This window comes from Phalacrocorax aristotelis, chromosome 7 (assembly GCF_949628215.1).
Source record: "Phalacrocorax aristotelis chromosome 7, bGulAri2.1, whole genome shotgun sequence".
Classification (NCBI taxonomy): Eukaryota; Metazoa; Chordata; class Aves; order Suliformes; family Phalacrocoracidae; genus Phalacrocorax; species Phalacrocorax aristotelis.
This window is the reverse complement of record NC_134282.1, coordinates 32,370,791-32,398,614: the sequence shown is the minus strand read 5'-3', so window position 1 is coordinate 32,398,614 and position 27,824 is coordinate 32,370,791. Positions and strand designations below refer to the sequence as shown.

General features: G+C 40.9%; 1 protein-coding gene across 9 annotated transcripts in view; it reads left to right on the top strand.

Moving 5' to 3' along the window:
* Positions 1–27,824, top strand: part of MYO9A (myosin IXA) — a 183,346-nt gene that overhangs the window by 303 nt on the left and 155,219 nt on the right. The gene's annotated exons all lie outside the window — the stretch shown is intronic.

The window sequence follows — 27,824 nt, the reverse complement described above, 5'->3', positions numbered from 1 at the left end:
TGGCGCGGCGGAGCATCGCCCGGTGTAGCCGCGGGGCCGGCGGGAGCCTTTGTTCGGCGGCGGAGGAGGAGGAGGGCGAGTCCCTCCGGTGGCGTGGGGGCTCCCCGCGTTCCCTTAGCGGGGAAAGATGGCTGGACCCACGCGAGTTTCGGCCCCGCGCGTGGCCGGCCCCCGTGGGGGGCTGTGTGTGGAAGGCACAGGACGGCTCCGTGGCGGGCGGGTCCTCTCCGCGGGCCCCCCGTGGGCTTCCCCACGCGTGGGAATGCTGACGGTGGGAGCAGGGTTGCTGGTTTTTAATCCTCCGGTGTCAATACGCTGCCGTTTACACCCATTTTGGGGCGGGTCGGACGCGCAAGACGTGAAAAAAACAGCCTGGAGGAGCAGGGGGGAAGCTTCTTGCCTCCCTTAGTGTTTCCAGTGTCACCAGTGGGCTGGCAGCATCCCCCCCTAACCCCCTGCCCCGAGTGGGGAACCAGCCCTGGCACCACGATGATGGGTGCTGTGACGGGACCGGATCGTGGTCGGCACCATCGTCTTTGGCAAGGGAGCAGCCCGTTACACCGCTCAATGCGAGTGGTGTTAACAATTCCCACCCCATCTTAACGAGGTATTTCTATATTTTAACACAGTATTTGAACCTGTGGCAGCTCGTTCCCTGGCACTCCGGACCTTTGTGGGAGCGCTGCTCCTTCGAAGGTTCAAACGGGCGATATTTCTTTCTAGAATTTTCCTAACTGTAGTTGAAACAGCCTTTGCTTTATCCCCCAAAAAATCCTCTGATGTGGCTCGTGGTAGGACCTGCCATAAGTTCAGAGCTGGGCGTTTTGCCGCCCTTTTGCTTATGGATTGGCTTCTTCCTCCTCCATTTATGTTTTCGTATCCTGAAATCAAGCTGAGATTAATAAAGTCAGGAGCGTGAGCTCAGCAGAAATCATGGCTTTCACATCCCTTGCTGCAGCGCGTGTTACCCTGCCCATTGGCACATAAAAAAATAATCACGTAGTGGCAAAGGAAGAAGGAGAGTGCTGCTATGGAGAGAGAAAACAGCACGGCATTCTGCTAAATCAAAAATGAAGTGCTTTAATAAATCGCTTCATAAATAGGTTATTAGTTGGGGAAATGGGTTTCTGGTCGGCTCAGCTCAAGTGTTTTCCCAGCATTAGGAAATGATAGGGGAACGTCGCCTTCTCCTCTCTGCTGACGAGAGGTGCGTGGATGCAGTGGTGATGGGCTGTGAATGCTTAAGTGCGACCTTATCAAGCTGAGCTTAACCACAGGCGCCAGCAAACTCCGGCTGGGGTCAGAGAGGCTGCATTATCACTGAAGAGCATCTTCTCTTCAGCCCATCATCCTAGTGTCACGCGATAATCACGATTTCCCCAATGTCTTTCACTAAGCTTATCCATTTCAGTAGCTTTTCTCATTTTTTTAACATTTGTTTAACTTAAAATAAGAGGATTTTCTTTGCATTTTCTCCTTATGAAGACTCTCCCAGCCTTTGCTTTCACTCCTGACCCTGATTTTTTCATTCCCAAGATCATTTTCGAAGCTGTAGGTCCGGCTGCTGACAGTAGGGAAGGTAATTCAGCAGCCTTGGCACACGACTAATAAGCTTTTGTTTCCTGGTCTATCAGCAATGATGCAACTTTATATATATTTCTTTATTTATTGCAATCAATATATAAATCAGGATGGCTTTAGAGATGTTTCATCTTCATCAACAGGCCTATGGTCCATCAGTGGTGCCTCTGAAATGTCTGAAAAAAGGTCTATTTGAGCACCCCAATTCTCTTTATTTTTAAAGTATTAAAATGCAGACTCAGCATTGTAGAGTGTGCCTCAGAATTATTTCTCCTGTGCATCTGCAGCTCCAGTTACGATTTATGAAGTTCATGTTTTTACCTTTTTTTTTTTTCTTTTGGGTGGGGAAGCTACATTTTAAGATTTAAAGGTATCAAATGGCTGACATGACATCTGCTCTTGCAATGCCTTTTACAAACACCAGCACTTATATGTGCCGCCTAAAACTCAGACTAGCAAACCTTTGGGATCCTTTGCTAGGAAATCTACCTGTCTAAATATTAGATGCTGAAATTATTTTTATCTAGGGTGATAGTAGTGATTTTAGTGTGCATTCATCGCATTTGCAAGAAAACCTCTGAGAATGTGAAGCATGTGAGGTCAGGCACTCAGGAAACGTGAAACCTGAGGTTACCTGTGCAACCTTAATTTAGCCTGTTTCAAGGTAGGGCTGTACTAGAATTCCTGATCGCCTGCGTATGCTGCTTGATTTCTGGAAAAACAGCATCCAGCTTCAGATGGAAGAACAGATCAGTCCTCTGCATTGTCCGAAAGTCAACAGGGGGAGTACTGGGAGCACAGGGATGGTGCTGGTCCCTCTGCTGGTTTTGCAGCTTGTTACCACCATGCAGCTGGTGAGGAAGTCCGGGGTTCACTATTGCAGCCTTGGGATCAAGGGTGCTACCTAGTCCTGAAGCCTTAAATACCTCAAGTCTAGCAAAATTGTGAGTGAATGTGATCTGAGGGTTTCTAAAGCCATCTGGAGTGGGTTTTTCTGGTGGGCGTAGCGTGGCCATTTTCCGCCCAATTCTAGTTCTTGCTCCAAACCATGGAGCTTTTGGATATAATTCCTTTAAAAATATGTTTACTGGGGACAAAACAAGGTTGTTGGTCCACTTGAAGCGTCTTAGCTGGTCAGACTCGATTTCAGAAATTGCTGCACCCCATTGCTTTATAAATAAAATGGGATTGCAGTCCTGCTTGCACGTGAAATCCTTGAGAAGTCTGAAGGCAGACTAAGGGCCTGAGAAGAGCTGCTGCCTGTGGGAAGAAACCCCATCATTTTTAGATGGGTTGTTTTGCTGTCATGTCACCCTGAGGTTGAAGGCATCTTTGTTATGGAGTTCCTAGCCTGATCCTGGAGTCTGGCTCCCCAAGACAGGCTGAGAGCAGGTTTTGGATTTAAATGTTTGTTTCAGTTTGGTGGTTTTTTGTGATGAGCTTAAGAAGAGCATCTTATTTTCTCAGGCTTGGGTCCTGCGCGCCTGCATTTGCTTAACTTCCTCTTGAGTGAACGGGGTTTCTCTCTTCTCTAAAAAGTAAACATAAGCATAAATATTTAAAGGATCGCAGCTTAAGTTTGCAAATTCGAGACTTTCTCTAGCATTCTTTTGGACAAAAGCAATATCGTCGGACATTTTGGTTGTGTCTGCGTAGTTCCCTACTCTGGGAAGGTGCTCATTAATTGTTGGGGCTACCTGCTGCATCTTGGCGTTCAAAACCATTACGCTGTCTTTTGAGGTTAGATGTCTGGGATTGTCACAAAGCTTAGGCATGGGTTTCTTGCTGAATTGTAAGGATGAAATGCTACTGATGGGATGTCTATAGATCATTGGAATTGAGGGTGGGGTTTTTTTTTTTTTTTTTTCACACTGGCCAAAGTTTTCCATAGGCTTTGGGTATATGTGTGAAGGCCTAGGTCTTCAGGGTTGAGAATATACAAACCAAACATGTGAAACGTTAGCCAGATAATGGATAATAACAGGAAAAGGGGAAATGGGTTAGTCTTTTAATATTAAATCTTGTTGCTGTGACTGCATGGATGTCTTAACTTCTGTATTTCAGAATCTGGACATGTAAAAGCAAACTCAGCCATATGTCCTCAGAAAATGTCAAAATTCAGAAGGGAAGCATATTGAACAGTGATTTTAGATTTGAACTCATTTTTGTATCTGCTTTTGAAATATTATAAAGAGTTATGGCTCTGCTAGTCATCATGGTAATGTGGCTTTTTTTTCTGTGGGGAGGAATCCTATACAGGTACCTATGGAAAAGTCTTATAGGTGAAGTGAGAACTCTTTGCCAGAAAAGCTTTTTATTTTGACAAAATCCCCAAGATTTTAATGTTGCCCAGTTGCATATTGATGTTTCTAGATTATTTTTTTCTTTCCGTCACGTTCCTCTGTTGGAGGATGATAGGATCACTTAGGTCAGAAGGGAACGCAGGAGGTTGCTTGCTCCAAAATCCTGCTCTGAGCACTGTTGGCTTTGAGGTCAGACCAGGTTCCTTGCGGCTTTAGATGCCTCAGGTCGGTGTTCTTCTACCTGTGGTTTTTAGGTGGCAGGAAGGGAAGGGAAGCAGTATGAGCTGTGTTGGGTAGAAAGTGTCCAAGGAGAACAAGATCATAGGTGATCCATGTTAGCCCTTGTTCATGGAGCACAGCCTTCCACTTGCAAGCATGTTAAACTGCCTCTTTATGCTGCATTTCCATGATTTCATTAAGGTGATCTAGTAGCAGGCTTCTGTTGAAAGAGGATCTGACCTTGCTGAAGTTAATCTTGGGAGGGGAATGGGGATAGCCCTTGCCTGGGTTGATTTGCTGATAATCAGCCTGAGACTGGTAAATGGCTGATGCTGCAGTGTTTTGGTGAAAACTCCTTGGAGGTGAAATGGTTGTGCACCATTTTTCCAAGCAAAATGAAATAACAAATGCCTGTAGATTTAAGGATTATTGTAATTCCCCTGATTCCTTTCTGCCATTAAAATCTTGCACTGTGGTTTCTCTTCAGGCATGGATGAGCATCCCTTTGGAGAGGGATGAGGCATCTCTTTCTTGTGTAGGGTTCTCATACACCTTGGACTGTTCATGCCATGCCAAGGCACGGCATGAACAGTGAAACAAAGCCCTGGGTTGCTGTTTCGGGCTCTGTTGGTGTTTCTTGTCAGCCCTTTTTAGGGTTTTGCTAAGAGCCTCGTGAAGAGATGGAGCTAGGTCTCCTGCCAAGCCCATTGTCTGTCAAGGGAGATGAGTCTTAAGAGTGGAAAGCCTGCGGTGCGCTGAGGGTGCCCCAGACACAAGCTGGGGTGTGCTCGGACCCTTTGAGGTCTGACTCTCCATCCTCCACCAGGAACATCAATAGGGTCTGCTTGGTTGCATCCTCTCGCTGCTGAAGCATGCAGGGAAGCTCAGCCAGCTGCATCTCATCCAAGCTCTCGCCTCATAAGCTCTTGTCTCGCACAGCTGCTGAGTTATATTGCTGCTTTTGCGGTTACGTGCCTTACTTAAAGCAAGCAGCTGGAGTAGCTCTGCTGTAGTCTTCCTTCATCTCTGTTAGATTCTGGTGTGCATTTAAAGTTTCTCCTTCAGGTCCCAGAAAAGGCTTCTGAAATCCTTGTGGGTGTTGAAGGTCCCTAGGAATTAGCTGCCTGTAGGTGTAGGTTGGTCTAAAGTTGCCTGCGTGGAGGGGAGGGCTGGATCTGGCTCCTTCAATCCTGGCATCTTCTGTGGTCCAAACTGGGTACTCAGCTTCTGTTAGAGAAATCATCTTCGTTGCCATCCTACAACTTACAGGACTTACTGCAAATACCTGTTAGGACCAATGGGGAATAGAGTGGTGATCTGCCTCGCTTGCATACTGAGTATAGTAGCAGAGGAAGAATGTATTGTAAAATACACAAATTGTACGCCCAGAAGTACTGCATTTGGTGTGTAGTCAGCTGCTGTTCAGTATTTTTGCTTCTTGATAGTTAACTATCTATTCAGGACCCAACTGAGCATACTGGGTACGTGAATACTAATTTCTTTTTCCTTATGCTGCTACTTTAGTTACCACCTCTATTAATGTAAAAATGGCAAAAATGTGTGGGTTTCAATATCAGATTTGAATCTTGTTTACTGACCTCTCCGCCTTGAATTTCTTCTGGTATACCCCAAAATGACCTTGAATCACTGGTAGAGTTACTCTTCCTTTGGCTGCCTGTTTAGTCTCTGCTATTATCCACCAAACACTGATAATCTGACAGCCCCTCTGCTGTTTTTTAACCAAAATTCTTATTACCATCTTCTATTACTTATAAAGCGTGACTTTTAAAAAGGTGTATGATCCTGGCTGTGATATATCATGGTTGAGCATTGATGGAAGTGGAGCGTCTAATCCACACAGATACATCTTTGAAAAACCTGAGCTTTAAAACCAACCCAAGACCATGAATGTTTTTGATAGATCTCCAGGAATTCTTTTATTGTATTCAACATCAACATGGTTGGTTTTGAGGGATGACTTTAAAACAAAGTAAACTAAAATATTTACTTTAGAAGACTTCCCTAAGTCTACTGTCTTTTCATGCTTTACAGAAATATGTAAACCAAAATAAAATCCTCAAAAACAATGACATTTTTACTTTTACGTTAGTTGTCTAAGTACTGTTAGGTTGGCTTATGCTTGTTGGGTGCTTAGGACAACCTCCCCTGGGACGAATTAGTAAATGATTTAATAGTTAAGGAATGTGGTTTCATTAGGGAAAAATAAATGAATAATTGAATGCAGTAGATAATTAGAAATGTAGTGCTTGATTAAAACAATGTCAACCAATTTTTTAAGATTTCAGAATAGGTATTTTTTTTGGAAGAGGGAGGTTGTGTTGATAAGTAACCCTTCTGGGGCTTTCTTTGAGAAGTGTTAAGTGCAAAAGAGCCAGTCCCTGCTCCTTAATTCACCAATTGCTCAGTAAATGGGGGATAATTACGTGGGTTTTATTGTGCTTGTGTTGGTAAGCGTGGCTGAACAGCTCCTACTTGAAGAGGGACTTGGATAGATGTAGTTTAAAAACTGTTTCTTCTGCTGCTTTTCATCAGAAAATAAAGATATAGTTCTTCAGTGGGAAGGGCTTGCTAGTGACTTGGTTTGGATTTGGGCCACCTCATTTGCAAATGTCTCAATGAGCAATGAGGGCACATGCTACATGTTTTTATCCTTCATGGGAAGACCATTGCATAAATAATCTGTATGGGCAGGCGTTTGTGTTTCATATCAGAAGAGCAGGCTTGTTCGCTGTGGCCGTTGCCTTGGATAATATTATGCAGAGGCGTATCATGCCTGGCAGGTAAGTAAGGAGGTAGGAGGACAATGCAGAGCAGAGGTCAGGTTTGAGGTGCCTGCAGCAGGTAAGGGGAATCTTAAGAGTATTTCTAAACTATGAACAGAATGAATTAACCAAAAGCAAGGATGATTTTTATAATCAAAGAATGCTTTTTCAGCTCACTGCATAACCTTGTTCAACTCTAGTGGTTGCCAAGCGCATCTTTGCTTGTCAAAGCACAGGACCCATTTCAAAGCGTAGTTGCAGTTCTCCAAATACATCTCTGATTTCACTACAATCTGCAGTGATTTGATTAAGGGATTTATTAGCATTAATAAATATCAGCAGTGATATTTCTTCTAAGGCTGAAATGGTACGTCTAGAAATAAATTACCAAGAAAGGTGACTTAGCAGCGGTTGCCCATTGCTGGTCCCACGATGTGTGCTACCACTCTTTAGAAGAGGCATGGACTCATGTGAGTTGTTTCAGAATCAAATCCCTTTCTAACTACAGGATGGGAGCTGCAGACCTGCCTTCAAATGTATTGCTTCTGAGGTCAACTGTACTATATGTTCTGTTTCTATTCCTCTTACTCCATTTATGTGATTGAAATACCTGTCTAGAGCTGTTGCTATTCATGTAATAAATATGAGGACAAATATATACCTATATCTATATAAAATAAAACACTTCCAGCAAATGGGTAAGGACCAAAAAGTGAGCACTGAAGTCTTTGCTGGGAAGAAATAAGATCTGAAAACTGAAACAAGGAAAAAAAACCACCTGCCTGAATATTTTACTGTATTTTGTTCTTGTTGAAGGAAGGTGTGAATCTCGCTCACAGCGTTTACTGGCTAGCTTTTTAGCAACATTAGGGGTTTCTTCCTCTGGTTTACTTCTCTGTGCTGCATCTGTCCTGCTTGAACACTGCTTTCATTTTTGTTTTGTCTACGAAGATGTGAAACTTGAGGAGGAAAATCTGAATGAGAAGTTTTATGCAATTGTTGCAGCCTAGCAAATGGCCCTGATGTGAGATCTCCATTGCTAAATATGAACCATTTTCAATTGCATGCAAAACTGGTTTAAAAACTTGGTTTGAGTAGCTCAGTGTTGTTATTTGTGATTTCAGACTGTGTGGTGAGGAGATTGCAATCTTCTTTCTTGTGTTGTGTTTATTTTTAGTAAAAAATGCAATCCTTGAGAGAATATCTCTTCTTTCAAGAAAAAAAAAAATTGAAATTAAAACCTGCAGACACAGATTTAAAATGATCTAGGTGCCATTTTTCGGCATTATTTCTAAGTTATTTTACTTGAGCATGGACTATCCTTTGCACTGAGAATGGGTTTTGGTTTGATTTTTTTGTAGGACTGGATCAGCTTTCTTTTCTGCTGTTTAGGTTTTCTGGGAGTAGTACTCTGCATACTTATCTTTCAGGTATGCTCTTCAGGGGGTGGAGGGGACATGCATTCAAAAAACTTGAACAATTTTCCTTAGGTGAAGGATCATTACAGGTTCAGATGCTGCCATTATAAGTGAGACTCCTGCCAGGTGCAATTTAATTTTCTAAATGTATAAGCATCGAAATTCCTGATCATTATGAAAGCATGTGTATTTGTGTGCTTCGGGGAGCTGTAGCTCTGAAATGCCAGGATAATATTTAGTGAACGGCTGCTGATGGATTTGAAGAGAACTTCAGCCTCAGCTAGTAATGCTAATCATCAAAAAATGCAACTGGTTTCTAGGCTCCATGCAACAAAAAAAGCTTTGTGGGGTGCAAAATAATTGTAAAGCTGCAAAGTGTGAAAGTTGAGTAGAAAATAGTGAGGGACGTGGTGCACACCATTTTCCTGCTTTGTAGACCTTGGGGTGCTTCTCCTGGTGGGGCACCTTCTTTAGGAACAGCCTCTTGAGATTGGTGCTCTTGGAACTTTAGAGATGGGAGAAATGAAATGGAAGGAAATGAAGATTAAAACTAACAAAAAAGAATCCTCTGATTTAGTTTTGGATCGTTGCATTAGGCTGTAGTATCATCCTTGTGTGAAGACTGAGACGGAAAATGCCATGGTGGAATATAGGATGTGGGCCAGGCAGGCTTTGAGATCACCTTGTGTGTTTTGTTGGCATCACTGAGGACTGCGACTTTGTTCTGCACCTTCCAGTGCTCAGCAGCTCTGCAAATCCAGACCTAAACTGTTTGTTTTGGTGTTTAGGGATTTTTGTTGTTGTTTTGGGGAATTTTGTTTGTTTAGTTCGTGTTGTTTTCGTTTTTCCCTAAGCACCTAAAAATAACCACAGCTCTGGTCACCTGGTAGGAATTGTCACCTATTGTAGAGGCAAGTAGAGAAGTAAATTTTCTCTGGTGGCATTTGCTTGCTGATAAGACTTTTTTTTAAAGGCATTTCCTTTCCTCATTCTCTACATGCCTTCTAATTTCTCAAGAAACAAGGTGTGTGTCCTCCTGGTGCCTCAGTGCAGAAGTGAATTATTCTCTCCATTTTGTTGGTGTGCTGAGGTATGCAGAGGTGCAAGTCCTAGGTAGGTGAATTTAGTGTGGGCAGCTGTGCAACTGTATATTATTTTGAGAAAAACAAGTGTTTTGTTGATGTTACAAAGTATGCCCAATGGATTAGTGTTGCAGGTGAAATTCTCATTGGGGTTAGCGGCATTGTTCACTATAACATGCCTGAAAATGGCGAAGTGAATACACATTTGGTCCCCTCTCCCCTCTCCCCATTTTTGTCCTGAAGCAGTTAATGCTGCAGCATATGTTGATTTTGGGGCAAAAACAATACGAGGCAGTTGCTGTGGTCTGCAGGGTGTGGCTCAGAAAGGTCTTGTTACTGATTCCTTTTGCTAGGCTGATCTGGGAAGGGCTAATTATAGAGACAAACTGGGGAAGGAAGAGAACGGGGTCAATTAAAGCATCCAGCACAGTTTCCTTTAAATTAGTGGTTGGACTGGATAGATTTAAAAAAAAAAAAAAACCCAACACAAAAAACCAGTGAAGAGGCACAGAATGATATTTCAAATGCTCTGGTACAGAGCAAGGTCAGCAGCTACAGCAGATGTTTTGCAGTTTCAGTTTGATTTAAGTAAAAATCATGTTAAATTCATAGCTTTATTACCAGAATTGCCAAACTAAAATGAAAAGACAAAGGAGATATTACTACTGTTTTTCCTCTTCAATATATTTTTGAATAGCGATAGGTTGGGATAGTGAATGAAGCAAAGAAATGCTTTGCCCCTAACCATTGAGTAAAATGGATTTTCTGGGAAAAGGAATTTTAAGTCTTTAATACTCAAGATGTTATATTTTCATTAATAGGCTACTTTGTCCCCTGCATCTTATGTAAATGTAAAATGGATAGGTTTTGGATGTGTTTTATCCCTAGTTGGAGAGCAAGCTGCAGCTAAACCTCTTTTTCTTGAAGCTGTCGTATGGGTTTAAAAGTTGGGTTTTTTTCTGGATTTGTGTATGAACTAACTCAGATTAGAGGATACAGTATTTAAAGAGGTGATGCAGAAGTGGTACGAGCCCTTGGCTTATAGCTCCGCAGGTGTGGAAAGCAATAAACCCCTATGCCAGCTGGAAGTAACGCAAGTCAGTAAAATCAGTCCCTTGTCTCAGTTCTTCTCCTTTTAGCAAAAAAGCCTTGGTTGGCAGACCCTCCCCACTTCTGCCATGTTTTTTTGCTTCTCCTTTGTCTGACCGCCTGCCTGGTGGCATGCAATTACTGAGAATTGCTGTGCAGAAGTGGAGATGGCAGAGCAGGGAGAAAAATCCCAAATTTCATCTGTGCTTTTCAATCCAGATTGGCAAATTCCTTCTGCCAGTGGTGTGACTCATTCTGGGCTTCCTTGCTGGAGGCCACTTCTGGCAGGGCATCAAAGGAGCAGCCCATGCTTTGAAACCAGAGCTGAACCAGGACCTTCCTTGAGTGAAGGTTGTTTTTCTGGTCCTGGGATCTCTCGTTGCACAGAAGATGGTGAGATGCGCCCAAAATCTCAAGGGAATTTGTGATAAACTCGATTAATTCATCCTCAGGATGAATTAGGGTTTCTTCTTGCTACTTTGAGCAAGAAACACGCTTGTCCAGAGTGTCTTGCCCAACTGGGGATGGGTTAGAAAAGGCCCTTTGAGATCAATGGTACAATCAGCAGAACAGTTTTTTAACATTTTATTTTTCTTTTGTAGAGCTGATATGTAGGCTTTTAATGTGTCAGTTAGGAAATTCTCAGGCTAGGAAGGGAACTTTCAGCTTTATTTTCCTGAGAGTGTAGGTAGAGGTGTGTTTTGCTCAGGGCTGTGATGCCAGCAGAGGCTCCTGCCATCCTCTCCTTCCTTCTCCTGCTAAATATAAATACTTCTCTCTTATTTTTGGTTAAATCAAGTTAGCTTTAAACCTTTGAAAGAGTAATTGGTTTTGCTGAAGCTTATTTATTTGGAGCAAGGAGTGTGAGGAGTTTAGGATGGTGCCACCAGCAGGGAAAGACACAGCTGGGCCTAGGAGAGGACATTGATCTGCAGGATGTGTCACCAGTGACTTGATTCAAGAACCTCCGCGTTGTGAGCTCTACTCTTGTTTTTAGGGACTTTTTTGAACTGAAATGTGTCCATGTTCTGTAGGTTTCTAAGATTATTTTATAAATGGTTTACAGTATTATTGTATTTTTAGGCTTATTCTACTTGTTCATTGTATTGCTTGTGCGCCCTTGTTACAGCCCCAGGTTTCTTGCAGAGGTTGCAACCACCTTTGTCATTTGAGGTGGATTAATAGGGTCTACCAAGGAGAGTGACAAAAAAACTATAGTGTGGCGTCTTGGCACACCTACAGCCTTGGCTGCAGGATATTTCTGTTTTGTAGGTGTCGTGTAAGGGAGAGAAAAGCTTGAGAGAATATGAAAAGGATGTGAGAAGGATGTATAAATATTTAGAGGCTGCCTTTCAAATGTGTTATGGGAGAGTCTTGGAAAATCTTGAAAGTGGTGGTGGTTCGTTTTGGTTTTTTTTTTTTTTCTTCTTAATGGGTTGGAAATGGAGATGGGCTTCCTGAGCTGGCAGAGGAGTCACCCTCTTGATAGTGATCTTAAGTTACACATGAGGAAGAGCCTTAGAGGTACAGATAAAAAATGCAAAGTTAATTCAATAAGGATGTATTAGGATGCAAGAGAAGAGCAAGGCTGTCCTATAAAAAGAATGATTTTTGCCGCAATGTCCTGGCAGGTTGGGGCAGGGTAAGATTGCTTTTCCCCTGATCAGAGGGAAGCTGCTCCACCGGCTGAGATACGTGCCCGAGAGGGAGTTTTACTTTTTTTTTTCTGTCTATGTGGGATTTAGCCCCCTCAATTTTTATTTAGACAGTGACATTTTAAATACTGTATCGCTCTGGTTCCTCTTTTGCTGCCACATCGCATACACATTTCTTTCCTTCGCCTACTTCTTGGTTATTTCATGTGTGAGACAGAGTCCGCAGCACAGAGCTGTTATGGTTTTCATATCACCTCTTTATTCTGCATCCATATAATGCAATCCCTGGAGCTTTGGAGGGCTGCTGTAATACTTATAAGTGTATTTAAACAAATTTTCTCATTTTTTCAGCTGGTTTTTATGCATCGGTCTGTGCATTCCCTCCTCTCTTTTTGTTGCACAACATTTTGTGACAATTTAGGACACTTTAAAACCAAGGTTACTACTTTAATTTTTTTTTCAAAGTCATCAAAGCTTCATAGTTTTATTTCAGATTGTTTCCCACAGAGTGCCAAGTTGATATTTTGTGTCTCTGATCTATCAGCACAACTGTTGAATAAGTGAAATTTCACTGCATTGCTCCGAATTCTGTTTTGCTATTCAGTTTTTTAATTAGTCCTTTAGGTGAGAGCATTTAATTGCAAGGCATTGTGATTTGCGAGGTGCTCGGTTTATCTTGCAACTAAGTTGGCTCAATTTCTAATTAAGATTTTAGATGGTCACCTTTAGGTAGTAACATGCAAAAACTGTACCGGAGTGTGGAGGGTGGCTTTCTGTAGGCAATTGTGCTGCAGAAGGTAATTCTCTGCTAGGTCTGTGTTAATGGTTTAGTAGTCTTATTTACTTTTGCATGAGTTTAGATTTCTGATCATGCTCAGTGCTGTGAACAATTACCCCCCCAGTATGCTTAGCCTGGTCAAGATGTTATACCCAGCTTTAATCTTCTCCATTTCCTATGACTCTCAGTTAACCCTCTTCAGGAAATTAGTGGCTTCCTGCAGACTATTTGTAGTTTCTGTTGGCCAAGAGAAGCGAGGTGATGTCTATGCAACAAAATATGATGAAGTGTTTGAGAAGATTAGTTTAGAGGTACTGGGTTGGGTTTTCTCTTTAAGGAATTGTCAAGGTGAAACCCCACGGTTGCATAAATCTTATTTACTGTTGTTTGAAGAATATCTGATGCTATTGTCTGTTCCTTCATACGTGAAATCTAATCTCTGCTTGAGTTAGCCTTTGTAATAAGGTTCCTGCTTGATAAGCAAATAGACAAATATTAGGCCATTGCTACCAAGGGCTTTATTCGTCACTAAGAAGAGGCAGTTCAGCTTGAATGTGGGTTATTTATGCATGGAAAATAGATTTCTCAGGGTCTCTGAATTACCCCTATTACAGAGGGCAGGCACTCCTGCCTCTGAACAAAGCTGGATTTAGCTAGATGTCTTCTTCCCTATCACAGAAATATTTTCCCATTTTTCCACATGGATGGTATTTCTGGTGCTGCCTACAGTGTGCATGCAGAAAATGCATAAAGAATCTGGTGTCTGTGGGCAGCTCCCAGGGCTTCCAGCACCGCGGCTGAAACACATGCAGTCTGTTGCCTCAGCGCCTACATGGTCTGGTGACCTAGCGAGGAGGATGACGAGGGGACCCAGAAGCAGATTGTTGCCATTGCAAATAAAACCACTTGTCCATCCTGCTCCAGAGCGGAGGGATCCCAGAGGTTGACCGTCTTCTGCTGTGGAACATAAAAAGAAAGTTGAGCTGCACCAAGCCTCAAAGCTAGAGCGAGATATGGTATCAGTGTCAAAAGGTGGCTGGTGGATGTTATTTATTTACTTCTCTTCAGGCTTGGAAACCATAGGCACAAGGGAAGATCATGTTAAATGAGGTACTTCTAAAGTGTCTTTATGACTTTCCTGAGTGCTGGTGGTTCCAACATGGATTTTTTTTTTTTTCTTTTTTGGGGGGAAAGTGGGGAGGGAAAATTGCTTCCAGAGGTTATCCTGCAGCTGATGAGAGAGGTAGCACTAGGGTAGAGATGGCAGGCATTGCAGACAGAGGAGGTTTCTTCCTGTCCTTATGCAAAATTCTTGTTGCAGCTTTATGTTACAGAAAAATCCTTTGCTATGCTTTGCTTGCAAAGTATTGCAAGTCAGCCCATGAAATGGCTGTACTCAAGATGAATCTGGAAAAACCTTTGAAGTTCTTCATCATGTTATGGGAGATCAAGTAAAGTATTCTCACTTCATCGTATTTCTATGTAAACTCATTAGCTATCCTTCTCTGCTTTCTATTTCTCCTAATTCATATTTTAAATGCCCTAGTGCCACCATTTGGTGGCTATGATATTAATCTGATTTAATCATTCTCTGCGTTGGTGTAAAATGGTGCTTCAATTTGCTCTGCTTGTGGTGCAAAGCGAAGGGACCTGCAAAACACTGGGGAGATAAGGGACTACAGAAAGAGATGGGAATGTGATGTAGCAGACTCTGTGGTTTGGCAAAATTAGTAACCAGATCAGCATGTTGGAGTCAAGTTGCATGATAGACAAAGTAGTTATCAACTTGGGTAGTTTTGGTGGAAGTGATTCAAAATTCAATTTGAATGGATCATAAAATATCCGTCTATTAGTTTTGAAAGCTTCTGTGTGTCCGGGTCTTGCTTGGTTTTCCTCTTGTTGGTGCTCCTGCAGATGTTTGCCAGCAGAACTCATGGGACTAAAACCTCCTGATATCTCTGGTTGGCCTTGGTCTAGTTATCTTCTGCCTGTGTTGTCCACCTTAAAGCTGAACTGGTGACCAGAGTCCTTCAGCATAGAGAAGACAGACAAGTTGATGCATGTTTTCCTCTGGAAATCTCCTCAGATCTTGGTATCAGTTGCTATATTGGTGTGATGGGCCCCCACTTGACTCATTTGGAGGGAGTGAACCCTTTTGCTACCTGCCTGATCTGAAGACAGAGTCCCACTGTAGACACGTTTAGCCAGAGTTTTGGCCAGTTGCTTGTACTGTTGGCACATGAAATGTAAAAAAATAATTGCTATTCCTAGACATGTTTTCACCTGACTGGTTCCATGGTAAGCCAACCTCAGTTTTGGCTTTCCTTATTTCCAGTCATAGAAAGCAATGGCCAGATGATCCCAGGGAAGGAGCATAGTGGAGGATGTGACCTCCTCTGCACGAACGTGCTGTCCCCCTTGATTTAGTTGGCTTGAGCCAGTGCTTCTCATCAGCTTCAGTGAAAAAGCAGCTGGTTTAACTTTCCCTAGTGAAGATTGACACTCTTTCACCCCCCAAAAAACAAAACCTGGCAAAGTAGTAAGGGTCAGCCTGAAATGAGATGTCATCCATTGCATACTTGCGTGGAGGGCTGTGGCAAGGACCTGCTGGGATCCAGGTTATTTATTTAGAAAAACAAATTATAAGCATGTTTTCCATGGCTGCTTGTTGAAGAAGCCTTTTTGATTTATTTTCTTGCATCTTTTGCATCTGAGATGAAAACCGGCATGGCTAAATGATGAGGTTCAGGGTGATATGAGCCAAACAGATGCACTTCAGAAAATGAGACTTCAATCTTGGATTTACTTAGCTCACTTCCTAGTGTCATTACATTATCCAGATGATGAATGTGCTTTAGTTGTGTGATCCTACACTGAATATATTTTTAAACATTTTTTTCACGCTCCCTTCTGTTGATCTCATCACATAGCCAAGTCAAGAGATTTAAGGCAGTTTAATTTCCATACCATATGTTCTCTAAGGTGTTTTGGAGGGGTAATTATGCTTATATATTTTATTTTGCCATATGATGCCAATATGTATTCTGTTTTTTCAGGTAACAGCAATAGGCATATGTGTTCAGAGAAGCTCTGATATAACTTGTGTTTTCTGAAAAGTACTGTCTCCTGTTGTCTTTTAGAGGAGCGAGGAAGGACGACACCTTTGATATGAGGGCAAAGAGATCATGCAGTCACTTTGGAAGTGTTTATTAGAGGTTGGCCACCACCCTGCCCCAGGCCACCCCCGCCCCAGCCCACCAGCAAGATGCTTCATTGAAGAACAACTCCTAAACCATTATTTCTGTAATGCTGATTATTGGGGAGGGTAGGAGTTCGTGCAGCAGCTGTAAGTATTGCGGTGCATTTAAACCATCAGGGCAAAGCAGGATCTTCCCTGCTTAAATCGCCATAGCTAATTGTAAATGTAAATTATAAAAGTGAATTATGTACTCAGAGAAAGCCCAATCTCTTATGGGGAGGATATGATTTTTTTCCCCCTATCTAACAAATTGTGATGGGTGCCTCAAGAATAAAGTCAGCTGCAATTACAAGCTGCTGCTGAGGCTTCACTAATTTACCTAAATCACTGGAGCAACGTACTGAAGCTGACAAATTTAAACAGCATCCAGATGGTACTAAATAGGTTGAAACTTTTTCTTTCAACAAATATAGTAGTTATTTTAAAGTGGTTTGTGTTAGAGGTAACAGGTTGTCTTTAGTCTAACTATGTTACTGAAGTTTGGAGGAAAAAATACTCAGTTGGATTATTTGGTGACTTAGGCTGGGAAATTTCCTGTTCCTCGTGTACAGTGCCTTAGGGTTTGGTTTTTTTATCATGAATGGATTATGATAGGATTCAAACCTGAATGCTGGTATGTTTTTTTTTTTTGTTGTTGTTTAGACAAGTTGGTATTTGCTCCGCTAAAATGTAACTTGACAAAATAGCGCAGAGAGAACACTTACTTTCCTGCAGTGGACTTACTTTAACTGCTTTTGTAGAAATTAATGTCCTTCAATATAAATGCTGAATTTATGGAAGGTGGAGATGCGGGAGGTGCCTTCCTGTTGAAAAGCTGAGAGCCTGGGATGACTCGTTTTGTTGGGCTTGTTTTGTTTTGGTTTTTTTGGGGAGGGATTCCAAAACAGCAGGTTATGGAGTACAAGGATTAATAACCCCCAAAATTTACACTGATATTATGTATATATTATGTATTCTGAATGAGTGGTTGGCAAAGCAGTCAGAGAAGTGGGTGAGCATGGCAGAAGCTGAAAGGAGAACCAGCACTATGAGGATAGAGGAAAGTACAATTAAATATCCCAAAGTGTCTGGGATCCAGGAGTATTGTCATCTTCATCCAGGGTATTAGTGGTTTTTATTAGTGTCTAAGCCCTTTGAATGCATGTTTCTGAAGTTAACTTGGTCTCACATTTCACTCCTAATTTAAAAAAATCCCCAAACCTCTGTTTCAGAAAAACATGTTTTAAAAAAGGCAACAACAAAGCCTTCATTCTTTTAAAAAGTTGTCTTTCAAGCCTCATTGCTTTTTAAAGGTTGGTGGTTTAAGTTAAATTGAAGATGAGTTTCACTGCAGACTTGATTGGAAAGGCTCAAGGAAAATGGAAAATCTATGAGACTTGAGTCTACAGTTAATGAGAGCAACAAAAATACAACAAATGGTTTTCCATGAATGTGTCAGACCCCAAATACTAACAGCTTAAAAAACTCTGATGCCCTTCAATGGACAGGAAACTTTAGATTAGGCTGTTATAATTTTAGGCTGCCTGCAACTGAAGTATAGACAAGGATAATAATCCTAAACTGGTTAAAAGGCATTTTGCTTTAGAAAGTGACTTTTGGGCTGAGGATGGAAAGATAGGATAAGGTAGGAGGGAAGTTTTTTATCCTGAGAAGTCAACTAAATTTCAGGTTTCTGATCCAAATCATGGTCTGAGATTCCCGTGCATGCAATTATAGGTGGAGGTGGTATATCAGGGCCAGCATTTTCTAGGCCAGACATAGGGATGGGACTGTTATGAACAGATACAATAACTTCTCATACAATTTTCTCTCTCAAAAAAAAAAAAAAAGAAAAAAAATACAGCAAGTGTCTAAATGTCAGTGATGGTACAAGAAATAACGAGATCTACTTCAGTCCTCTCCAAACAATGTGCATTGATTAGTGGTAACATGACATTCATCCAATCAGCTGAGTCCTAAAACCCTTTCTGTGTGAGATTATTGAGCCTCATAATTTCCTTATTAGTGCATGTTAGATTTTTCCTTAGTGTATTTTTAAATTTGCAGAAGTAACCCACCCATACCTTCTTCTGACACTGTTCGTGCCAGCAGCTAGTCTTGGATCAGACAAGCACCATGTATGTGTGTGCCTGATGAGAACTGAGAGGTGGCATCTGCTCTGGGATGGACCCATTATCGCTGTAGGGCGATGGCAGAGAGGAGGATGGCTTGTTGTGTGTTATGGCCCTGGGCAGCGGCCTGTTGTGGCTGGCGCTGCTGTCCTAATGCTTCTAATTCTGCAATGAAATGGAGTGCAAGTAATTGCAAAAACCAATAGGTTAATTATTCTGATTTTTTTTAAATTTTTTTGTTGCTGGATTCCCTCTTCACCCCCTCCTTCCTGTTTCATAATGACACTGCTTTGCCTCCAGTGAGAAAATTGAACTCATTTTGTTGACTTGTCTTTTTAGATACTCATTATTGGATTTACCCGACCTCTTTTTCTGATGTGGGGAGTTGCGCTGGCCTTGTGCCAGCTGAATTATTCATAGTAGTCAAAGTGTTTGGTTTAAATGGTTTATGGCCCCCCTCACCTAATTTATGCTTTAAATAAAACAATTCTCATGAAACTTCTAGGTATGTTGATTTAGCTGGGCAGATGAGCGTTTTGAAATAAATCCTTTGAGTATGAAAAAGATAGACCAGATGCATGCACAAGACTGAAGACTTCAGCTGATACATTTGCAACATTGCTGAATATGAATAAAAATTTAATAACCTGAGAAAAGTAAATGGTGTGACTTCTTTAGGTAGGATCTTGGAAGGTGTGTTTTTTATTGAGGTCTGATGACTTTAGGGAGAGGTTTGTAATCTTACATCATATTTTAAAGTGGGAAAAAGTATGGTTTCTCTTAAGACCGATTGATTGATTCCCATAAATCAGGTTCTAGTATCAGGGTAAATGCTGTCTAGGTGATGGTGTGCTTGTGGAAAACCATTTAGGTCTGGATATCGTGAAGTACCTGTAGTTCCCACTTCAGTTGTCCTTCATGTAAATAAAAGGTAGAAATGAAACCAGCTGTGTTATCTGAGCTTGCTGAACTATTGTATTTCAGTTTATTCAGACAACAGAGGGCTGACCTTGGCTGTCCTGTCCCCTTCCAAGGGCAGGGATGCCAGGCTGGTGGTGTGTTTTGTCTTAAATACAGGACCTGCTCTGTGCTGGCTCCAGTGTGCAGGTTTGGGGAGGTGTGCTGGGATGGAGAGATGCACGGTCATCCTTGCTTGGTTTTGGGTGGACTCATGGTCTTAGTAAAACTTACCGCGTGCTCAAGTTTCTCCTGTACACTGATGTTCAATATATCTGATATAATATTAATTGTTTGGGCAACATTTTGGAAACTGTGGTCTGCTTGTGGAAATAATTTGTTCATAGGGGTCGGATCAAATGAAAGGTCCCCTACAGGAACGGGTGAATGTTATGAGGACCTTGCTTGCTGTAACAAGCCCTTCCTCTAGGATATTTGTAAATAAAAAACAAGGTCTAGAAATAATTTCAAAGCTTGTGGAAGCTATTTGGTTGCTTTCTAATTTAAATGTCATAATAAGTTTCTTGAAGCTTTTTTAAATTATTAAGGGTTAGGTTTATAATAAATTCTTCACTGCAGATTTGTTAAATGCAGAATTTTCTTTTTCTGTTGCTGATGGCATCTTTATACCAGCAAAGAAAATATCTAAAGTATACCTCTAATATTCTTTACAAAGGAAGAGGCTTTAAACCCATGTACCTGGCAGTTTTTGGAGGGATGTCTGTATTTCATCTCCTGTGTCAGGTGGAATTGATGGTTTCCTTGCTGAGATACAGAGATCACTGTACATTTTGTCAGGAAGAGGTACCTCCAACTTCCCCTTGAACATGGAAAATTAAAATTGGGAGAGGCAGATCGGCATGTGGTGGAAAGTAAAAGGTGAGAGGGCCTGATGACTTTTGCTGGGAATAACCCTGCAACTGAAGCTAATAATTAGAAGAATCACCTGACAAATGTTCAAACCTAAAATATCCTGGGTGGGGAGGCTTTAGTTTTGTAGCAGGTTTCAAAGAAAATGCATATACAAGGTGGAAGAGAGATTTTTCTCATATTGCATTTGGCACCCTGTTTCAGGATAAGTGTGATTATCCTACTGACTGCAATTAGGGCAAACGCTGTTACTGGAGCTTCTTTGTGAGCTGCCCTGTGGTAAATGCACAAACAGATGTTGAAGAAGCAGTTTTGCAGACCTGGCTTAAAAGAGCTTCCCTTTCTTCCCATGATGTTTCTACCTGGGATGTAGAATTATCTTTGAGATGTTTAATATTTTACTGCTGCAATCTCTATCATCTAATTCCTTAAACCATCTGAGGATGCTTGACTTCTATTGGTGCAGACTGCCTGAGCTGTGTGCTCAAGGACCATTTGTTTTCCATTTGTTTTAATCTTTCCTTTTTTGAGGATGAGCCAGGTCAGAATTTCTTTTTCATAGCAGTGCTCTATCCTAATGAAAAATCATGCCTGACAATGGAAGAAAGTGGTAAGCTCACCCCCCACCTCTTATTCTGGATGGAAAAATAATCTTTCTAAAGACAAGGGAGAACACGTAGAAGTACAAGACAGTCTGAACAGAAGAAAAAAAGCACAAATATAGTGCTAGTTTGAATTGAATATGCTTGCTTTTTAATTTGTGCCCACTGAAGCATTGAAATCATTCCACTGCTAGTCTTGTGAATATTTCTATTTTTGCTGCTTGATCTCCTAAGAAACCACATCTCCAACCTCCAGACAAGATGGGTTTTTTCAGAGAATATAATGAGATTCAGGCTGTTACCTTGGTTGGCTTAATTCTTACCTTATTGGACTAATATAGTGATTTATTTTTTAAAAAATTTACTTTCCAGAATGTGCTTTTGAATTTTATTTGCTCATCAGCTACATTCCTCTGCTATCCTATTTTGTGTCAAGCTCGAACTTGGCCAGTTAAGGTGGAAGCCATTACCCAAGTGCAAGAATGAAATTGTGACCTGAGCTGCTATATTGTTCTAGCTTTTGCCCAATGTGGGAAGGTTTAAGTGAAATGCAAAGCCCCTGTATGTCTTTGTCCCCTGATGTTATCTTAATCCTTGTCTGTAGGTGCTACTTGTCCTGCTTCACGTTGAGTGGCCATATGGAGTGACCTGCACGGCAGGTTTGGAAACCAGGATGCTTTTTCTGAATTCTTATTGGTGATGTACAATTAACAAAAGGTGTATGAACCCCCATAAACCAGCTTGAAATAACCCAGAGGATATTAGAGGCACCCTAAAATACATGTTTATTGTGGCAGCATGCCGTGTCACAGCATCTGCTGTAGATCCTTGATTGTTTACTGCTTGTTCCATTTTAAAAAGGTGAATTATGGCATCTCTAACAGATGCATCAATTCCCTGGTACCGGTCACTGAACATCGCTGAATTTCTGCAAGCTTCAGTCAGCATATCTGTTCCATCAAGAAAAGCAATAACTTGATAACCTTAAGGAGAAGCTGAATTTAGCTCGACCAGGGCTTGTAGACCCCTTAAAAGGTCCAGTCCTTGCTTGGTCAAGCATTTGTCTTTTACATGTATTGTGTTTTGATGCTAGCACTGATCTCTTGCCAGCCATACGTAGCACTTTGCCTGTGAAAACAAAACACCATGCACATCTAATTAATTAGCATCTCACATCCATTTTTCAAAATGGAGCTTGACTTTCTCCTGTATTTTTGCTCTTAGATGAGCAGTGGAGGTAGAAACTTTCTTCTCGTTGCCGTACTGCACCTCTGTTTATTAAAAGGATCTCAAATTCCCCAGAATAGCCTTGTATCCATAGGCCATCCAGTTCTTGCCTTCCTTATTAAAAGTGTTGAGAGTGATGCCAGGATAGCGTTTAGTTGTCTTAGTCCTTCACACAAAATCTACTGCTTATTTCAAATATGTCATGCACAATTAAAGTAGCTGTTGATTGCAGCTCTGTGTCCTCATGAGAGCGGCAGCTACAGAATTCAGAAACAAGACAAAAATTTGGGGGAAAAAAAAAGATTTGCATAGGAAGCTTTGTCCCTGTAAGTGCACAAAGAGACAACCTGCAGTGCAGAGATTCATGCTAAAAGTACTAACTGTGCTAATGGTGTGGAATATATAATACTGGTGGTATTTCAAACAAGCTGTCCCTTCAGTTTTAGAATATCAATATTAGTAAAATATCAGCCTTGAAATATTTTGGTGACTTGCATTATTAAATACTTAGATAGCTCCCCTTCCTTTTTTTTTTTTTTTTTTTTGCTTCTCAATGTTTTCAAAGAACCACAAAGCTTGTGTTTTCAGGTAGCTGACAATAACTATTTTTAGTGAAGCTGTCATCTGTAATTCAAGAGATTTTTCAGTAGTTTTGGACTGTAAGAAGGCTTTTGTTTTTGGTTTCATATGCTGATGCATTCAGAACACTCTTTTTCAAGTTTAAAAGCCACTCTTGTGTTGTGGCACATTCTCGACAGCTTAATTTTGAGACTGAATATGTTCTTTTGTGGTTAGTTTAAGTGCAACATCCTATTTGTGCCCTTGCTTTTAAGTTATCGTAATTTGTGGGTTAAATATTTATTTTTAAAATATGGCCTTTAGAGGACAAAGACTTACTTTTTTCATAAACTAGTTGATGGAAGTCTTGTTTAAAACATGACTTCCTGTTTGGTGTTTGTTTTGTTTGGGGTTTTTGGTGGTTGTTTTTTTTTTTTTTTTTTTCTTGGTAAGGTAACTAAGCAGATCTGGCCGTACAGTTTTAATATTCTTTTCCCTTTGATGGCACATTTCTGAATGCTTTAAGATCTATCCTTTGTGCTAGATAAGCTGTATAGAGAACATATAGATTACTACCAGCTATGCATCAGCTTGTGGTCAAGTGCTCAGTTTAAAGGAGTGGAAACTACCTGTATGGTCTGGCCATACAGATCAAATTTCTAAAGTATATAGAGTAAGTGATGCACTAAGCTGTTTTGGATGCTGAACTTTGAGAGGAGACAGATAACACATGGCATCATCTCTTATTTAATATGAACCTAAATCTAGTCATGGGCAGCTGCTTTTTTTTTTTGTTTCCTGATGAGGCTGCAGTTATTGCTGCTGAGGGCTGACTTTCATTTATTGCAGAAAAGATGACTCTCTTTGGGGAAATGATTTCATCTGTAGATGGAAAACAGGAAGGAGGTGCAAGTAGAAGTGGCGAACTGGAGGACAAAACTGCATGCATTTTGCAGTTAGTTGAGGGTCATCATTTAAGGAGGATTCTAAAAGAACTGAGATGGGCTTTAGTGGAAGCCTTGGTGATTTGAGTTTTGGAAATAAGAGTTATAGCAGAAGAAACTGACTGGCAGATGCCGGCAGCTGCAGTGGTAGGTGAGCATGGTACTGTAAGAATATGGACTTCCAAAAGTAACTTTATTCCTATTCAGATGCTTGAGGAAAAGATGCATTCTAGTGTCGCTTAAAGAATAGGAGACAAAAGCAGAAAAATTTGTAGAATTAGCTATTAAAACTCTTTCATTAAAAGGTATGCTTTATCTAAAATATTAAAAAATGGTATCTGGCTTCTGACCAGTCAGCGTTGCTTTATAACATTCATTTTAATCTTGAGGAGTGTATATCCTGTCAGTTGGGAAGTTGGAAACAGCTTTTTGGCAGAAGAGAAAGCTCAGGTTTTTGTGTTGATGGGTCGCCAGGAGCAGGCAGGTAATAATTTTTGTGAAATGTAATAAAAGTGTATTGGGAACACCAGAAATTTTTATCTAAAGCAGATTGTTTGCAAAAAAGAGTTTTCTGTGAGAAGGCTTTAAAATCATCCCTCTCTAGCTATCGGTTGCTGTCCATAATCCTCCATAAAATAAGGAAAGAGAGAACATCAGTAACAACATTATTATATCTTCTTTTAGCACTATTGCACTTAAATTTGACTTTGTACCTAATCTGTATTAACTCCTTCCAGATAACTGAATGTCACCACATTATTTTTTTGAATACTGGGTGAAATAATATCTTGATAATTTCAGATTTTTTTCCTGTAGTCTTAAGAGCTTTTATGTAACTTGTCCCTAAGTTTTTTTTTTCTTGAGGGAAATACAGCACAGGTATTGTCACTTCCAAAGCGATTTAAGGTTTATTTTGATTTTTGCATGGGCTCCAGGATAAGCAAGGCTAAGAAGTATTGGTTTACTTCAGCTTGTTGAATTTCCCGAGGAAGGAGACCTCCATGCTGAGGATCTGCTGAATGGCATGGTTCTCTAACCCTTTCAAAAGGATAAATATACTGATAATATTGATATATATCAGTATATCAATATATATCAAGTGATTATATATTGATATATCCTTATTCAAAATACACTTACATTATGTTGAAACTGCAAAGTGAGAAATTATTTCTTGATGGTGGCATATAAAAATGTAATGTTTTTTTAATAAACTGATGTTTATTTCCCTTATCTTTGGAAATTTTCTAATGTGGCATTTAGGTGCTAGTGTGATGTATTGGGGTAATACTTATTGCTTCTGCAAAGGCAAGTATCTTTTTGCTCAGCTATTATTTCAAGTGGGATGCTCGTTGAAGCTGTAAGTGGTACTGGAGTGTTGCGCTGCATCCTTCAACGTGCATCCTTTTTGGTGTGGCAGTAGTCAGGTTTCTCTACCATCCGTGCCTGCAGGGCTGGATTAGGAGGGGAAGGATGCCTTTATTTCCCTGGCTTTTGTTCTCTGAAGCTCTTGAGCTCTTCTAGGATAGAAGTGTCTTGTCCTTTACACAGGTGTGTTCCTGGGCTCTGAAAAAGGTATTTTCTGCATCTAATTTGGGGCTGGTGAGATGCCCCTCAGTGTGAACTCCTGTAGTCTTTGGCAGTGTCTCTCTGCTCTAACACTTCATATCCTTCATTTGTAACAGCTTAAATTTTTTTTTAAATCATAAACACTGGGGTTTTTTTCAGGCTCTGTACATGAAATTTTTGGCTGCAAACAAAAATAGAACTAGCTAGGTATGTGCTTCATGAGATAACAGGAAGATCTTGTGTCCATCTATGGTTTATACAGCTGTCTCCCTGCTAGCTGGCTCTTCTCTGTGCTTGCATTGAATGTGCTATTCAACAGTGATCTATGCTTTGGGGATATCAACTCCAGGTTTGTTCAGTTGTCTTTCCAGAGACTGGACTGCTCTGCATACACCTGTAAGGAGCAAGTCTAATCAACAGAGCTGGAAAATCACATATTTTAGCTGTTCACACGAACAGACTTGCTGTATTGTTGAGGGATGCTCTGTCAGACAATGGTGCTGGAGCCCAGAGTTAATCTGGTAAAACTCGAAGGTGCTGTAAATGTAATTTTGCCGCTTTTATAAATGAAAAATTTCTCTTGATATTTGGAAGTGGGTTGTCATGCCTCCGGCCAGTGACTGCTTAGTTAGTGATTATAGTGATTAGAAGAAGCAAAACAACCTATAACAATGATTCATCCCCCCGAAAGTCTTCAAACACTTGGGATACACAAAACATTTCCTTAGTTTCTGGCTTTTTGTTAGCTCTTGCAATTCAGTGTACAGTTGTTGTTGGCCATATAGAGAATATGAGAACAGCAAGTTTAACTTAAATGAGTGTCATCCTTGCAGCCTGAGAGAGGATTCAGCTATTTCCTTGATTTTTTTAATGTTTTATTTTTTATATTGTTATTTTCTTCATTTCTGGCAAAAAAAAAAAAAAAGCTGAGGGAGCAGCTGGAGACCACAATGCCTGATACTGGCTTCGTTACTGGTCCTCATTTTTCAGAATGAAATTTTTAATGATGCTTTGTTTTTGCTAAGTACATGGCATTTCTTGTATGCTTGCTTACTCTGATGCAGTTTTATTGACGAAGCTCTGGGACACAGAGAATTAACTTCCAAGTGCTAGTTGTTCAGCACTTACCACAGAAAAAGCTGATTATTTTAATATTTTAACGCCACTACGTTGTGTAGGATGCATGTTTTGGGAGGATGATAGGTCTTCCAGAAATCAAGATGCAATGACTCAAGTTGAAAGCTCAAGGAAGAGGAATAGCCTGGGCCAAGACTTTGTACTGGCTTTTTTGGGTCTCCCAGCATCACACAGAAATACTGCAATGGAAGCGAAGATGGAAATTACTTCTCCCATTCTGTTTTCTCAGTCACAAGGCCTCACCAAGCCTTCCTGTCATCCCTTTTTTAAAAAAAAATTTCTTTTGTTTTTGCCCTTGTTGATGCTGCCGGTAGCATCTCCAGCCAGCGAGGCAGCAGGAATCCTGCAGACAAGTGTCTTGTTCACTGTATAGCCCCAATTAATTTGCCGGATGCTGACTCATTCCCTGCATGGAAGGCGCTTTGACCTTAAGGGGAAGAGTAAGTGATCATGTTGTTATTCGTGTCCTGATACAGTTCCTTGTTAGTCAGAACCATTTGCAGTGGCTTCTAGGAGTAATTAGTTTTGCAACAGTTTTTCCTGTAAATTTTTTTTTTTTAAGTTCCCCCGCCTCCTTTTGTCTCAGCTAAAAGGTCTGGTAGAAGCTGACAGATGTCCACATGAGATGTTCATCACACTCTTGCTGATGCAGCATCCATGCCCATCTTCCAGCTGCTAGAAGGAGAGGAACCATTGATTGGCTGTCAGACTGTAGGGGAATATCACAGCCTCAGGATGTAATTCTGAGCTCTGGGAAGGAGTATCATCTACTGAGGTGCTTCATGTATCCATGGGCTTCTTAATCTGACATTTCTTGCTATTTAAGGTATGGGTAAACGGAGCCCATCTCTGAAAGAGAAGACCACCAATCTGCAGCGCACAGCAGAAGCTTCGAGGTGACAAGCTGAAATGCAAGTCTCATCCTCTGGAATATAGGTGAATAATCAAGAAGCTGATAAAATTCCTTAAAGTGCTGAATAAAAATGAAAAACACAAGAAAAATGAGCCTGATATGACTTTTCTCAATTTGTCAAGCTATGGGAGAAGCCGGTGAGCTTAGGAACAACTTAAAAAACACAACTTATCTTAGTGTGGGCAACTATACATCTTTGGGAATGATTTATAGTTTGAGCTGTGTATTTACAACTTCTTTTTATATTCTGGGAATCCTCTTTGGAGGCTGAGTAGACATCTGACTGTAGAAACATGACAGCGTGGGATCACCTCTACTTGCAGAAATATTTCCCCCTACCAGAGGCATGGTAGTTAATGCCAGCCAAGCATGATTTCTCCTTTTATTACAACTCTTGACATTAACAACCAAAAACCAGTTCATGAATCTGACTTGGACTGGGGACGTCGAGAAGGTTTAACTACAAAATCATTTGGGTTTGCAGGAAGTGAAGGGACACCAGATTTTTAGGCTTGCCTATGTTTGTTTTGAAATCCTGAGCAAGATGAAATTAATTCAGCAAGGGAGAATTCTTGATTACAGAATTGGGACCAAATGGAAAATTTCAAGGGGAGAGGAAAGAAACCATCCAAGCAGTAAAAGGTGTAGCTGGGATGTTCCCACCATTGCATGCTTGTCCTCACTGTTGCAGGAGATACCCATCTTGATGGGTATCTGCAGGTTTGATGCCTTGCAGGGGCTGTGTTTTGGTTGTGTATTGGCAACTTGT